The sequence below is a fragment of the Tenrec ecaudatus genome, chromosome 17 (assembly GCF_050624435.1).
Source record: "Tenrec ecaudatus isolate mTenEca1 chromosome 17, mTenEca1.hap1, whole genome shotgun sequence".
In the NCBI taxonomy this organism is placed as follows: domain Eukaryota; kingdom Metazoa; phylum Chordata; class Mammalia; order Afrosoricida; family Tenrecidae; genus Tenrec; species Tenrec ecaudatus.
In genome coordinates, this window is record NC_134546.1 from 38,016,172 (window position 1) to 38,029,750 (window position 13,579).

At 50.2% G+C, this 13,579-nt stretch overlaps 1 protein-coding gene across 1 annotated transcript in view; it reads left to right on the plus strand.

Annotated features, from left to right (window-relative positions):
• The window catches only part of PRKCE (protein kinase C epsilon), a 564,512-nt gene that overhangs the window by 1,902 nt on the left and 549,031 nt on the right, over positions 1–13,579 (plus strand). The gene's annotated exons all lie outside the window — the stretch shown is intronic.

Genomic DNA, 13,579 nt, shown 5'->3' on the forward strand with positions numbered 1-13,579 from the left:
GCAGGGGGCTCTTAGGGTGCAAGAGTACTGGTACTTGGTTGAGGACCCTGAGCGTAGGCGCGCTTTAGGCTGGCGCTGTGCGATTGTGTGTGGGTGGGTCCTTCTGTCCTTGGAGAGGCACGTGGAGTCTTAGACTGATGGCTTCTGACACCTCCTGGCTTTGTCCTGCATAGCGGAGTGAGGAGTTGCTTTATTTTCCTCTCTGGGAGGAAGCTTGTTGGTTTCTATTCCACTGCTTGGCGGTTGCTCTTTGGACAGACCGGGAGAAAAATATGTGTTGACCAGGATGTCCCCCTAGGACATCAGTGCAGTTTGCTTTATGCACTTAATTTTCCATCCATCTAGAATAAATGTTGTATTTTTAACATATTCCTTGTTGGTAATTGGAAGTCCATAGCTTGGATCCTGTTTAAAGTTACATTGTTGCCTTAGGTTGAGTTCAAGGTCCTGGGTAATGAGATACTACTTCTGAGACTGAGTAAATAGATTACATTGTCAAAATATTCCATGTCGGAAGAAGGTTTTGTGAAACCCCTGTCAGCCAACCTTGGCATGCTGGAGAAGGGGTGGGGGCCCGGGGGGGGGGGGGGGTGCGAAACAAGCTTGTGTGAATTCTTCTTGGAGTGAAGGTGTTGCATTTGGAATTGGGTTTTGATTATCCTCAGGTGTGTTACTGGCTTCTGTGAAGAGCACATGGGGCTTCCACTGTATATGTTTTCAGGGTCCTTTGGATTCTACTTGGAGATGTTGGAGCCTCATGGACAGATGAAGAGGGGTTACCTGCTTCATGAAAAACCAACTGCCTCCATCTTCTGGGTGTGTGTGTGGGGGGAGGGCGTTGGCTCCTGGGCTGCTTTTGAATCACCTCGTCATATGACCTTAACATTTTTTTCCAAGGAGATAATATGGGGGAAATATGTAAAGGCTGTTCTGTTGATGCTCATACATGTACCATATGTAGATTTCCTGAATCCGTGGTCACTGTGCTTCACTGGGAAGCCACCTGGCTAAGAGAAACCTGACTTGCACTCTGGAAGCAGGCAAACCTTTATGGAATCCCAAAGAATCCATTGCATTTCTGTGCCCCTCCCCTCCTCCCTCTGCCCAGGGTCCCTACACTTTGCCAATTTCCTTTTTACACATGGCCTCAGACTTTGACTCATATCAGATGGAGGAGCTGAAGATATAGCTAATTTCAGAGCAAGACCCTAATACTAAAAAGCTGTAATCTCGAACCTTTATTTTTTATAGAGGAAGCAGTGAAAGATAAGTCTGTGATTTCTGTAGTGAGGAATGAATGGAGGCTTTGCTGCATTTGCAGCTGCTGGGGTTTGGGGAGCAGGCTGGGGGCAGAGAGGATGAACTCAGGTCTGCTTTTGGTCTGCGCTGGAGGGAAAGGCTTCACTGTGGCCCGTCCCAACCCTTGGGTGGACCAGTGTGCTCCAGGCAGTATAGGATTGATTGCCATCCTCCGAGGTGCTGAAATCCATTTTGAATTTGGTCCTAGGCCATTAATCCACAGAGAGGCTAAGTGGATACGCATGGTCACATGACTAGTAAAGGGAGGTTGAAGGTAGGGCAGCTACCCCATATTCTCCTGCCTGCCTGGAGGGGAGCAGAACCCTTGGTCCCACTGCTCTGTTCCTGCGATAGATTTAGATGCTTGCTGTTTCCATGTTTTCAAAATCACCCTCTCTTTTGTCTTATCCAAAACCCAAACCCAAACCCAAACTAAGGGCAGAAACCCACCGCCATAGAGTTGATTCTGACTCAAAGAGACCCTGGGTAGGGTTTCAAGGATATAAATCTATCAGAGCATACAGCTTCATCTCCCCCCCCACAGTGCATCTGGTGGATTTGAACCACCAATATTGCAGTTAGCAGTCTAATGTTGCCCCACCAGCTCTACCAGGGCTCCTTATCACTCACTGACATTGAGTAATTCTGATTCACACGACCCTATAGAGCATGATAGAACCGCCCCTAGTGAGTTTCTCCCATGTAGCAGTGAGTGGATCCAAACTGCCAGCCTTTTGATTAGTAGCCGAACAAGTAACCCACCACACCACCAGGGCCTCGGGGCTCTTTATGCTGCTGCTGCTGCTGCTGCTGTTCAGGGCTTTGGAGTAGTTTCTGACTCATATTGACCATAAGTACGACAGAACGAAGCCCTGTCTGCTCCTGTGCCAGCCTCACGATCGTTCTTATGTTTGATCATTCTTATGTTCTTACTTTTGCAGCCCCTGTGTGCATGCATCTCATCGAAGACATTCCTCTTTTTCGCTGCCCCTCTACTTGACCAATCATGATGTCCTTCCCCAGGAACTGGTTTCTCCTGACCACGTGTCCAAAGTATGAGAGACACAGTGATAAATTAGGCATGACAGATTGAAAATCTGAAGGCACAAGATCAATCAAATAGTGTAGCTGGTTCTGACCACTCATCCAATATTCTTTTCACTAGAGCAGGGATAGGGAACTTCAAGGCCGGAGAAACCATCGATACCAGCTAACATCGCACACCTCATCCAAGAGAGGCAGTTCTAGCTATAATGTTAGGGGTGAGTTAGCTAAATGTTTGATCACATATAGCAGGCTTATTCTGAAGCTGATGATTTTATATGGCCCACGAATGATGTTATAAATATCCAAATGGCCCTTGGCAGTAGAAAGGTGCCCCCCCCCCATTCTAGAGGATGCTGTGGCCATAGTAACACCTCAAGACTGAAGAGAGGGGTACACCTGCAGAGGTGACTGGCCCATGGAGTGCATCTGAATTGTCCAAGGTTGCTTTTCACCAGCCAAGGCATACCCCAGAATCATACATCTGGGTGACTTCTGTGCCCTCCCCTGGCTGTGTTCAAGTTACAGCCTTTCCAGGTGTGGCTGAGCACTCAGAGATGGGAGGGCATGAAACTGCGGCTCGCCCCTTTGCTTTGGAACGTTTAATCCAACTCCATGCTTAGTGCACGCTTCATCCTGTTCTGTGCTCAGAGCCAAGCAGGGAGGCTTAGCAGCAGTAGGTAGCCACAGGGTTAGGAGGCCACATGTTACTCCCAGCGGGCTTCCTTTTCTCCAGGAACATCGCTAAGCAGATCCATGTGAACACTTAAGGGGGTACTATTGGTGTGTGGAAAGCACTCTGGAAGGGAGCAGGCTAGGAGAGTGGGAAGACTCCAGGCGGATCCCAGGGAGGAGGCAGCACTGGACTGGGACTGAAATGCTGGGTAGCGTTTCCTAGGGGCAATGAGGGATGAGGAGCCATGGTGATATGGGCTCTCCATTGGGCTGCTAACTGTGAGGTCAGGGATTCGAAACCACCAGACAAGGCTTTCTACTCCCCTAAAGAGTTACAGCTTTGGAAACCCACAGGGGCAGCCTGACTGTCCTATAGGGTCACCATGAGTCGGAAACCACCTTATGGCAATGACATTTTTGTTTTTAATATCTAGAAGGGTAGATGGTGTTCCAGGCAGGAACATGCCCAGAGCCAAGGAAGAGAGAGTCTGAGGCTAGACTGGATGATCATCACTGAGCTGGAAGGCACGTCTCAGAAAGGACCAGGACAGAGTTTCCCACGCCTAAGTCTCCACTGTGTTGGAATTTTATCTGAGTACCATCTGTCCTGTTAATTACTTCTTTTAAGCTCCCAAACAAAAATCAAGACACCAAACTCACTACCCTCTGACTCACCTCAACTTACTGCCATCGAGTCAAAGCCCCCCCCCCCCCCCACCTCCGGTGGGTTTCACCGACTGTAGCTGTTTATGGGAGTAGAAAGCCTCATCTTTCTCTGGCTTCTGACTCAGGGCCACCTTAGGAGACAAAGTGCAACTGTCCCCATGGGTTTCCAAGGTTGTCGATGTTTTGGGATCAGAAAGCCTTCTTTTTCTCACTGGGAACGGCGCCTGGGAGGTTCAAGCCTCTGACAGCACAGTTAGCCTCCCAGAATGTACGTAACTGAGCGGGACTTCTCACTCCCGGGATTCATGAAAGCATGGGTTCAGGCCTCCGGGTTCCACGTTTCCTTCGTGCGTGTTCGAATAAGCGTGCAGCGTCTGAAGGAGGGAAGTTCATCTCAGGTGCCTCTCAAGATCCTCCGTGACTCTCTGGAAACACCGGAGCGAGAGATCGCTAGAAAGAAACTGAGCTAGATGACAGAATGTTCCAAAGCCGTTTCGAGGTAATGAATCTCCAGATAATGCGAGGCAGTGCGGTGCAGATGACAAAGGGACTTGCTGTAGAGAAAGCTCATTACAGAGCAAAGAGATGTCCCTCGCTTTTGAAGCCCAGTCCCATTTACCAGCATTCCCGTTGCGAGCGTTATTTCTAAGAAGGCCCCTCTGACCTGGGTGTGCAGCAGGAAGACTAGGTGAGGGGGTTCAAAGTCTCAACCCGAGGGTCCTGCCTACAGAGCTCTTGAGTCTGTGCTTTGGGGTGAGTGCATCTTTCGAACAAGCTGTGCTCATGATTCTGACCAGATCGTGCCTTGAGCAATGGCGGGCTACCATAGAAACCGTGGCCTGGGAGGGCCTTAGATAATTCATGTAGCCAGCTTGAGCGCCCAGCCTATTCTGATATTTTATGGTAAGTGCTTATTGTGGCCCTTTCTAATTCTGAAAGTAAGATTTATGAACATCCTCGTGTGACACAGAGGTGTTGGGATCAGCGTGACACCCAGAGGCTGCCTGAATTGAGGTCAGCTGGGGGAGGAAAGTGGGGGAGGGGGAGGGCCCGCATGGAGGCTCCAGCTGTCTTTCCTCTCTCCCTTCCTCAGGAGACTGTACTGAACTCAGCCCTCGCTTGCCCCTCCGTCCCCAACTTCTGAAGAGATCTTTAGTTTGTATTGCTCCCTTACTTCACCTGGAGAAGAGGCGTTTATTATACAGGGGTAATGGCAGAATGCCACCTTTTGAAAGGCGACCCCTGCGGGGCCAACGAGCCCTGGTGGTGCTATGGTTAAGTGCGAGGCTGCTAGCCAGAAAGGTTGGCAGTTCAAACCCATCAACCGCTCTGTGAGAGAAAGACATGGTGGTCAGCTTCCACCAAGATGCCAGCCTGGGAAACCCTGTGGAGCAGGTCTGTCACCTCCACAGGGTCACTATGAGTCAGAAGTGGGTTTCAGCAGAGTGGTTGAAAGACAGAGCTCAAAAAAAAAAAAAAAGAAAGACAGAACTCAGACGCTGGCTTCTTGGGGTTTGAATTCTGCTTCTTCCCTCTGCTCCTTCATCTCCAACCCCCACCCAGTACATGACTTAATCTTTACGTACTTCTGTTTCACCATCTTTAAAAGTGTACAATGGTAACAATTCTTTGTTTCAGTTAAGTGTCCTGGGGATGTCGGGTCAGTGTTGGACTGTTAACCACAAGGCCAGCAGTTCAAACCCACCAAGCTCTCCTGGGGAAAATGATGAGGCTCCCATAAAGATGCATACCCCCAGAATCCCTACACAGGGGCGCTCTGAGCTGGAAGTGGCTTGATGGCAGTGAGTTTTAGAGTTAACACATCCCAGTGTTGGGGAACGGGAGACTGCAGCCCCTTATGGGCAAATAGAAAGGCTCGTCATTCAAGCTCACCGAGAGGCAGTGTGGAAGAAAGGACTGGAGAGCTGTTGCTGCAAGCTTGCAGGTTTGAATCCCCCTGGAGCAAGAATGACCGCAGACTGGAGGCTACCAGGAGTGGGAACAGGCTGGACAACAACTGAAAATTAATTCACCAGTGGAAAAAGCCCAGAACAATGACTGGGACTTAGCACGCACCATGTTCTTGGAGCAACTGTGAATGGGCGTGGCTTCTCACCGAAAGGTTGGGAGTGGGGATGGTGGTGGGGTGTCGAATCCAGTGAAAACCTGCTGGAGCACAAGTCTCTTGTGACTAGCCTGGGGTCAGCAGTGGTTGGAATGGACTTATCTCCAACTGGTTTGACATTTGAAGGAAGGAATGGTCAACTACAAAAATGTTTGTTTGTTTGTGCCCCAAACCGAGCCCAGGGCTGCGTCTGGAGAGGCCTCTTTCCTGCCTTGATGGCATGTTATGCGGGGCCGGCTTTCATAGAGTTCATAATAATTTTCTTAGGTTGACGGGGATCTTGTTTTTGAACTCCCGGGGACCTTGGATAGGGTGTCCGAGGTTGTAACTCTTTACGGGAACAGCCAGCCTCTGTTTTTACCGGCGCCAAGTCCCTATGGAGCCTTTGTGGCAGTGGATTTTGGATTTAGAGGACTCCCTTGGCAAGGAATGGGACATTAGAGAATTTGCGTTTACTGTACCCAGAGTCGCCATTGGTTGATCGTTACTCTACAACCTGTACCCCCTCCCACAGAAGTTAGGTTCTGGGCCCACCAGAATCACTTGGGGCAGATTCCTAGAATGCATAGAGGTAAAAGAAAAAAAAAAAAGAATGCATATAGGACTATAGGGTTGCGGTGGGAGCTGGGCGTTTGAATTCTGACACCTGGGAGGAACAGCTGTAGAGGTTAAGCCCCATCCCTTCCAGCCCGATGGAGGTGGCTGGTCAATTAAATAGAGAGATGGGAGAGGGTCTGGAAAGGAGGTGTGGGCTTGAATCGGGACTGGGATTGGCTAACAGCGAATTTTTCCTCTGGGTTCACGTGTACCCAGATTTCCCCCCAGCCGCTGAGGGCTCTCCTTTAGCTCTGCTCCTGTAATTCTTAGTATGGGATTAAGTACTGCTCCCTCCGGCACATAGCTGGCCCCAGGGCTCGTTCTGGCCCTCCAGGGCTTGAGATAACCTCTGCGGCCCTCAGCGGCGGCCAAGCCTGTGCTCTCCCGTGTCTTCTTCCTGGTGTCTGAGCAGCAGCAGAACCTGCAAGTCTTCCAGACTCAGCAGTTTCCCAGTGCCTGCGGGAGCTCCTCTGCTGGAATCAGTGTGCTTTCGTGACAGGAGGCTGCTACCACTCTCTGGCTGTGGGCTTTGAGCATTCGACTGAAAGTTCTAGGAGCTGTTTATTCATCTGTGAAATGGGAACGCAGAAGCAAGATGTGGTGGTAAAACCCCATAAAGATTACAGTCCTGAAAGCCATAGGGACAAGATTTCTCTGTCCTGAATAGGGTCAGTATGGGTTTCAGTGGACCTGATGGCTGCTCTTTCCTAAAAAAAAACAAAAAAACGGGGATAGGACAGTTCTCGTTATTTACCATTACTGTGAGTTTTTCAGCACAGGCCTTTGCGCGATGCACTTTAGCAATTTTATTAATATTCCAAGAGTTATGTGTGTATTCCTAGTGTTAGAATCTTAAGTCAGAACATACGGTTCAGTGGAAGACGTTTTTCTCCCTGATTTGTGAATGTATGTGAAACGTCTTGTATAGCCACCCCCCCACCCCCAAAATAAATCAAGTTATGCCTTTTAACAAATTGTCTTTGCGAAAATGATACCATCACTTGAAAGGAGATTGTTTTGGAAAGTCTCGGGCTGGTGGCCTCTGCCGCCAAAGGTCACTTACTAAACGAAGCTTGTCAGTAATTGAAATTGGGCATATCTGGGAGCTGGCATTTTGATTTTGCCGAACCCATTCCTTCCAGTTTCATGACTTTAAGTACGTTCTCGGTGCTGTGGAGTTTCAATTCCTGCTGATGTCTGCCCCTGAATTCGGCTGCTCCTTTGTGCTGCTGCTTTCTCCTCAGTGTTGACTCGCACGGCACCACGGACGCAACACAGATCCAGAAGTGTACACCCGATTTTCTCCCCTCCCCTAACCAGGCCTCCCAGAGTGCTCACCCTCTCAAGAAATGCCACTTCATCTTTCCGCTTGCTCAGGACTTTCCCAAGCCTTGAGAAATCCCTGTTGACGTGCCACACTCTCAGCCTCCCGACATGTAACCCGGCAACAGTATCTGTTGCCTCTGCCCTAAGATCGACTCCTGAAGGAATCATCTTTTCCATGGCCTGTGCAGACACCCGTCTGGTTCAAGTCACCACCATCTCACACCTGGATGGTATCCCTAGGCTGTGCAGTGGTTCCACCATGCTCCAGTGTCAGTATGTTAGCGTCACGGCAGCCACCGGGAGAGCACACATCACGACCAACCCCGAAGGTGAAATGCTACGTCTCCGTACCATCGTGTGCAAGGCTCAAAACGATCAGCCCGCTGTGGTGACAGCTTTGAACTCATCACCTAATATTGTTCACCTTGTCCGTGCCTCTCCCAGCTGTCTTGGCACACGCGACGTTTCATTCATGCATCTATACATATACGGAGTCACCATGTTTCTGCCTCGTCTCTGTCTCAGTTTGCACTCGCTAGTCCATCTTTCTAGAAGGTTCCTGATGCAGATCCAATGGTGTCACTCAGAGGTATGTATTGTACTTCCTAACCTCTCACAACCATCAAGTCAGTGCTGACTCCCAGCCACCCCCTGTGGATTTCCAAGGCTGTAACTTTACAGGAGTAGAAAGCCCTGCCTTCCCAAGAGGCTGGTGGTGGGTTTGAACTGCCTTCGTAAGCCCTGTGCCTATGGATAGAATCCCCTTTGGGAGCAGGTAGGCTTTGTGGTGTTGTTGAGGTAGGGTTAGTGCACCTATGTCTTGAGTCGGTCTCTCTTCCAAATAATTCATTGTGATTTGAGTGAATGAATGTTTGCAGAGCAAATAGGCGCTCCCTTCACTGATGCGTTCATACCATGCTTGTTTTGTTGTGTTGAGCATAAGCCCCACAGTGGCACAGTACTCTCCGCCCACTTTCTCCGTGAGACCGTCTTCCCTTCCCTGTGCTGCCTTCGGAGCTTTGTCCCTGGGCAAAAGCTGCCCTTTGGTCTCAAGGGTGGGGGGTGGGGTGTCCACACTGCGCTGGGGCTGTTACTCATCTTAGAGGCCTGTGTTTAGATGAAAGTTGAGCTGTGATGACTTCAGGTCCAGGTTTAAGGGGGACTAAGGGCCCTAGTCTTGGGGTTCTATTGCTCTCTATCTGATCAGTAAATGTGGCCCTTTAAAAACATTAATGTGAGAGGCTGAGGCTTCTTTGGCTCATCAGTCCTTGGGACTTACGATTTCCATTTGTCTTTGATTTTCTTCTTGAGCAAGTCCTTTTTGTTTTTTAAGTATAAAGGAGATTTAAAAAAAAAGCAAGAGAAACAGAAATTGGGAAGAGCGATGGCAGGCCACATGAAGATCACCCAGGAGCAGAACCTCCAGTGCTGCCAGAAAGGAAAGCTTCCCTCGGCTCCTGCACCCTGGATTTGGGTTTCTAGCCTCCCAACCTGTGAGAAGGAGCCCTGGTGCCAACGCAGTTATGCAGAGGGCTGTGAGGCAGAAGGTCTGAAGTTTGAAACCACCAGCCGCTCTCCGGGAGAGAGATGGGGCTTTCTGCTCCCATAAACAGCGACAGTCTCGGGAAACTCACAGGGGCAGTCCTATCTCGCCCCCTCGTGCCGCCGCAAGTCAGCATCGACTTGATGGCAGTATGTTTGGTTTCAGTCGGGAGGCTATGAAAAAATAAACGATATTTCGTTAAAACTTTCCCCGTGCGGCATTTCTCTTACACAAGGGGGCTTCCAAAAGTTTGTGGAAAAGATGGAAGTACAAATTTTCAGAAACTTCACACAAACTTTTCGGAGTTGCCTTATATATAGCAGTGCTAGGTCCCGATCACAGAGTTAGATGATGGGAAATGGGGGCAGTGTCTCATAAATGCTTCAAATGTAGAAGTGCTTTTGGAATTGAGCAATGGGTAGAGGCTGGCAGAACTAAAAGTGCCAGGAAAGCCGAGATTGTCTTGAAGAGACTGGCGGTAGAACTGTGAATGTCAAAGGCAATTCTGGGCATGGGGGCGGAGGGGCTGTAGAAGGAAACGAGGAGAACTATAGACAGTGTCTCTGCCATTTTAGAAAATGCACATGGTGCCAGCAGCAGGAGTTTGCTCCCCACGTGGATGTTAAATGCCCTCCTGCGAGGCAGTCAAAGAAAACGACGGGCATGTGTTTGGACAACGGAGTCGCAAAGAACTTGTCGGAAACACGCTGACGGGTTTCGTGGATGGTAGAACTTGGAAGCGGTGACCTTGGCGATCTGTGTGGTTTTCTTTGCTACTTGTCGTTCAACGCCAGAGGAAAGGGGCTCACTTACAAGTGACCTGTGCCAGATAAAAAAGAAAACGTAAAGCACTGGAAAGTTACGTTGAACCAGCTGGGAGCATTTGTCCTGGCAACTTTGCCAGTAACTTTTGTTATTGGAATCTTTGGTTAAAGATATTAATCCTGTGACTGTTGGACCTACCCAATCACCCCAGTAGAAAACCCACTCCCGCAGACCTGTGGGAAGGAGACAGAATCAGAGAGAACAGTGCAAGCTTCTCGCAAAGAGGCAGGAGCAAGGGCCAAGGAGCTACAGTTGCCGTTGTCATCCAAGAAAAGAACAGCAAAGACCCGTCCCTGGAGCAGCTCAGAGACCAGCGGAACCGCTGGAAGGAGCATGAGGCACAGTTGCCTGGGCCTCGTGGCCTCTGATGTGTCAATGGGTCAAGTCACCACCTCTTAGCGTTTCAAGATTCAGGTCCTCACCAGCTTGGTTCTGGGGTGTAGGGCTGCCATTCAGTTTCGTCAGGAGGATGGAGTCACTAACCAAAGCTTAGGGGGCAGGGCTGCCATGTCCAGGGGGCTGAGGAAAGGGGCTTCCTGGGGCAGAGGAGGCAGGAGCCGTCTAGGAGAATGGGGCCACCCACAACCCGGAGAGCCCAGTTGCCATCACAGTGGGCCGAAAGCAGCGACGAAGCTCAGTTCTGAGGGGCCTCCCCTGGAATCCAGAGAGTGCAGCCAACAGGAGGCCACGGGCCTAGAGAAGAGATTATTTTGAAGCCCTGGGAGCTAATGTAAACTCTTCTCCTGCATCTGGGATGTGCTTCCTGCTTGTCATCCCTTTTTTCCCTCCAATTCCTCCCATTTGTGGTAGAAACATCTACATGGTGCCTTTTCTCTCCTGGTGCTTTGGCAGAAGAGAAGTCATCATCTAGGTTTCACAGGTTCCTAGGTGGTGAAGAATTTTGTCCCAGGTGGGAGCAGATTTGTTTTAGATGATGAGATTTTTGACTCGGCGTTGTTGGGATGTGGCAAAGAGGTTTTGCATGGGCAGGGTATGGTGGCACAGCGGATGAAGCGTTAGGGCGCTGACCACAGTGTTGGCCGTTCAGACCCACCAGATGGCCCTTTAAGGAACGTGGAGACTTGCTGCTCTGAAGATTTACAGCCTGAGACGCCGTGGAGTTCTCTTCCGCTCCGTCGAGGGTCACTGCTAGTCGGACTCACCTAGACAGCTGTGTGTTGGGGTTTTATTGTCATTTGAAGGCTGGGATGTTATGCATTGAAATTGTGTCCTCCAAAACACGTAGTCTCTGAAGAAAGAAATAACTGCCAGCCTCTGTTCTCTGTGCTCCTAAAGCCACCCGGGGAAGGGATGTCTTCATATTTCATACTGATACAGGATGAGTGCAGGAGGGGCTTCAGCAAGCGTGTGGGGAACTTCCCTTCCCTGTCAGTTCCATTTGTCTACAGCACTGTGAAGTCCCTCCTAGCTTGCGTCAGCCTCCACGAGAAAGAACAGCAATGCCACAAGCAAGCCGAGCGGACTAGAGGTGGGGGCAGAGAGAAGTTAAGTCAGGGAGAGGTCACCCAGGGTGAGAAGCTCCATGCAACAAGGCACTTCCTCCAGAGCTTTCCCCTAAAGCAGTGGGTCTCCACCTTCCCAACGCCACAACCCTTTCACACAGTTCCTCATGTGGTGGTGACCCCCAACCATAACATTATTTCCACTGCTACTTAATCACTGTCGTTTTGCTACTGTTAGGAATTGGGCGACCCCTGGGAAAGGGTCGTTCGACCCCCAAAGGGGTTGCGACCCACAGGTTGAGAACCGCGGCCCTAGACCCACCATCCGAGTTCAGACTTTCGGCTTCCTAACCCGTGAGGAACTTCAGTTCTTTTTGATAAAACCGTCTGTGTTGTTTCTGCTGTAGCCACAGCAGACAACTGAAGACAGTTCCCTCCCCAGAGGGCCCATGGCCTAAGTCTGTGCTCAAACATGAGATTGGCATGAGACCCTTTCTGCTTTCCTGTCGAAAATGCCACCTTCCTCCTTGGCATTTTGTACACACCGCTCCTGGCTTAGTTTTGCTCCTTAACTCTGATCTCAACCGTATGTACTTTTCATTCTTCTTATTTATCGTCTCTCCCTAACACTGGAACCGAAGTCCTGGGAGCCCAGGAATGTTAGTCTGCTCACTGGGCACGACTCCCAAGCAGGGCCTGCCACACTGTCGGATGGATGCTTGAAGCATTCTGTGAGCAAGCATGTCTTCCCTTAGCCCCGACTGTGGTCGAGCGCATGGGCTGGAAGACGGGGACTTGTACCCGCGAACGTTGTGTGTGAGGTAGCCCTGGCCTCCGAAGCGTCTGAAATCTCGTGGAGATAGATGACCGGGATAGTCAGCCGTGGAGGGAAGTCCTGAAAGACTCTTCCCGTGCAGCCGAGAGAAGTGAGGAGAAAGAAGAAAAGAATATTGTAGTGTATCCAACGCAAGTGAGGTTCCGGATGATGATTTTCCTGGGAGACCATGCCCAGCTGCTCTGGGACGCACCAGGCACAGCCACGTCGGAAGCTTCTGAAAGTAGGAGCCCTGTAGCCCCCTGGGCATTCAGTGTCTGCGCCAGGCGCTGTGCCGCTCCATCGTGTAAAAGGAATCATAGGACACCCCTCCCCTATTTGAGACACAAAGCCCTTGGGAGTTGGCAACGAGAAACGCAATATGCGATTCCAAGGGCTGGGCTCGTTCACCTAGCTCATGGAAGCAGGGGACACGGAGCAGGCCTGCGGTATTTTACATAAATAAAAGCTACACTTGGCCAAACATTCTATTTCTCTCCAAGTTCCACTGGGTATGTGCGGGCTTGTTAAGTAATTACGGTCTTTTATAATGCGAATCAACAGGATTGTGCCTGCTTGAAATTACCTTTTCTGGCAGAAACCGCCTGTAGTGGCCGAAAGTCTGTGCTGTGCTGGAGGAACCAGAGGACGGGGACACACTGCTGCGATTGTAGCCCAGCGACATCTACACGCCGTGAACACTCAGGGGGGTAGGGGTGAGCTCTGGGAATCTGGGCCTGAGCAGAAGCCGGGAAACAGGAGCCTGTCACCAACTCCAAGTGCTGTAATGAGCTGCTCCCCTCCCACCCCCCCTCACCTTGGAGTCTCAGGGAGGCAGAGTTAAGCTAATGGAAAGTCACCTTAATTTGTTCAGCAAGAAGGAAGCGCTTTGAGCGCCTGACCCCAAGAGGTAGATTAGAGTTAAAATGTAATCAGGTTCATGAATCGTTTAGGAAAATCGTCCTGGATGATTCTGTAAAAGATGATGGAGGAGAAAAAGAATGATCTTTGATCCTTCTGAAAGAAGGTTCCTGTTTGTTCGTTTGTTTATAAACATGTCGTGTGGTCAGTCTTCCTTTCCCAAGCAGATGGTCAGTGTCCAGTGGTCAGGAAATCTTTCTTCTCCCCTCTCCCACCTGGTCTCTGGTGGAGCCGCTCACTGGTGGAGCGAGTGCTAGGCTGCATCTGGCATAGTGCGTCTT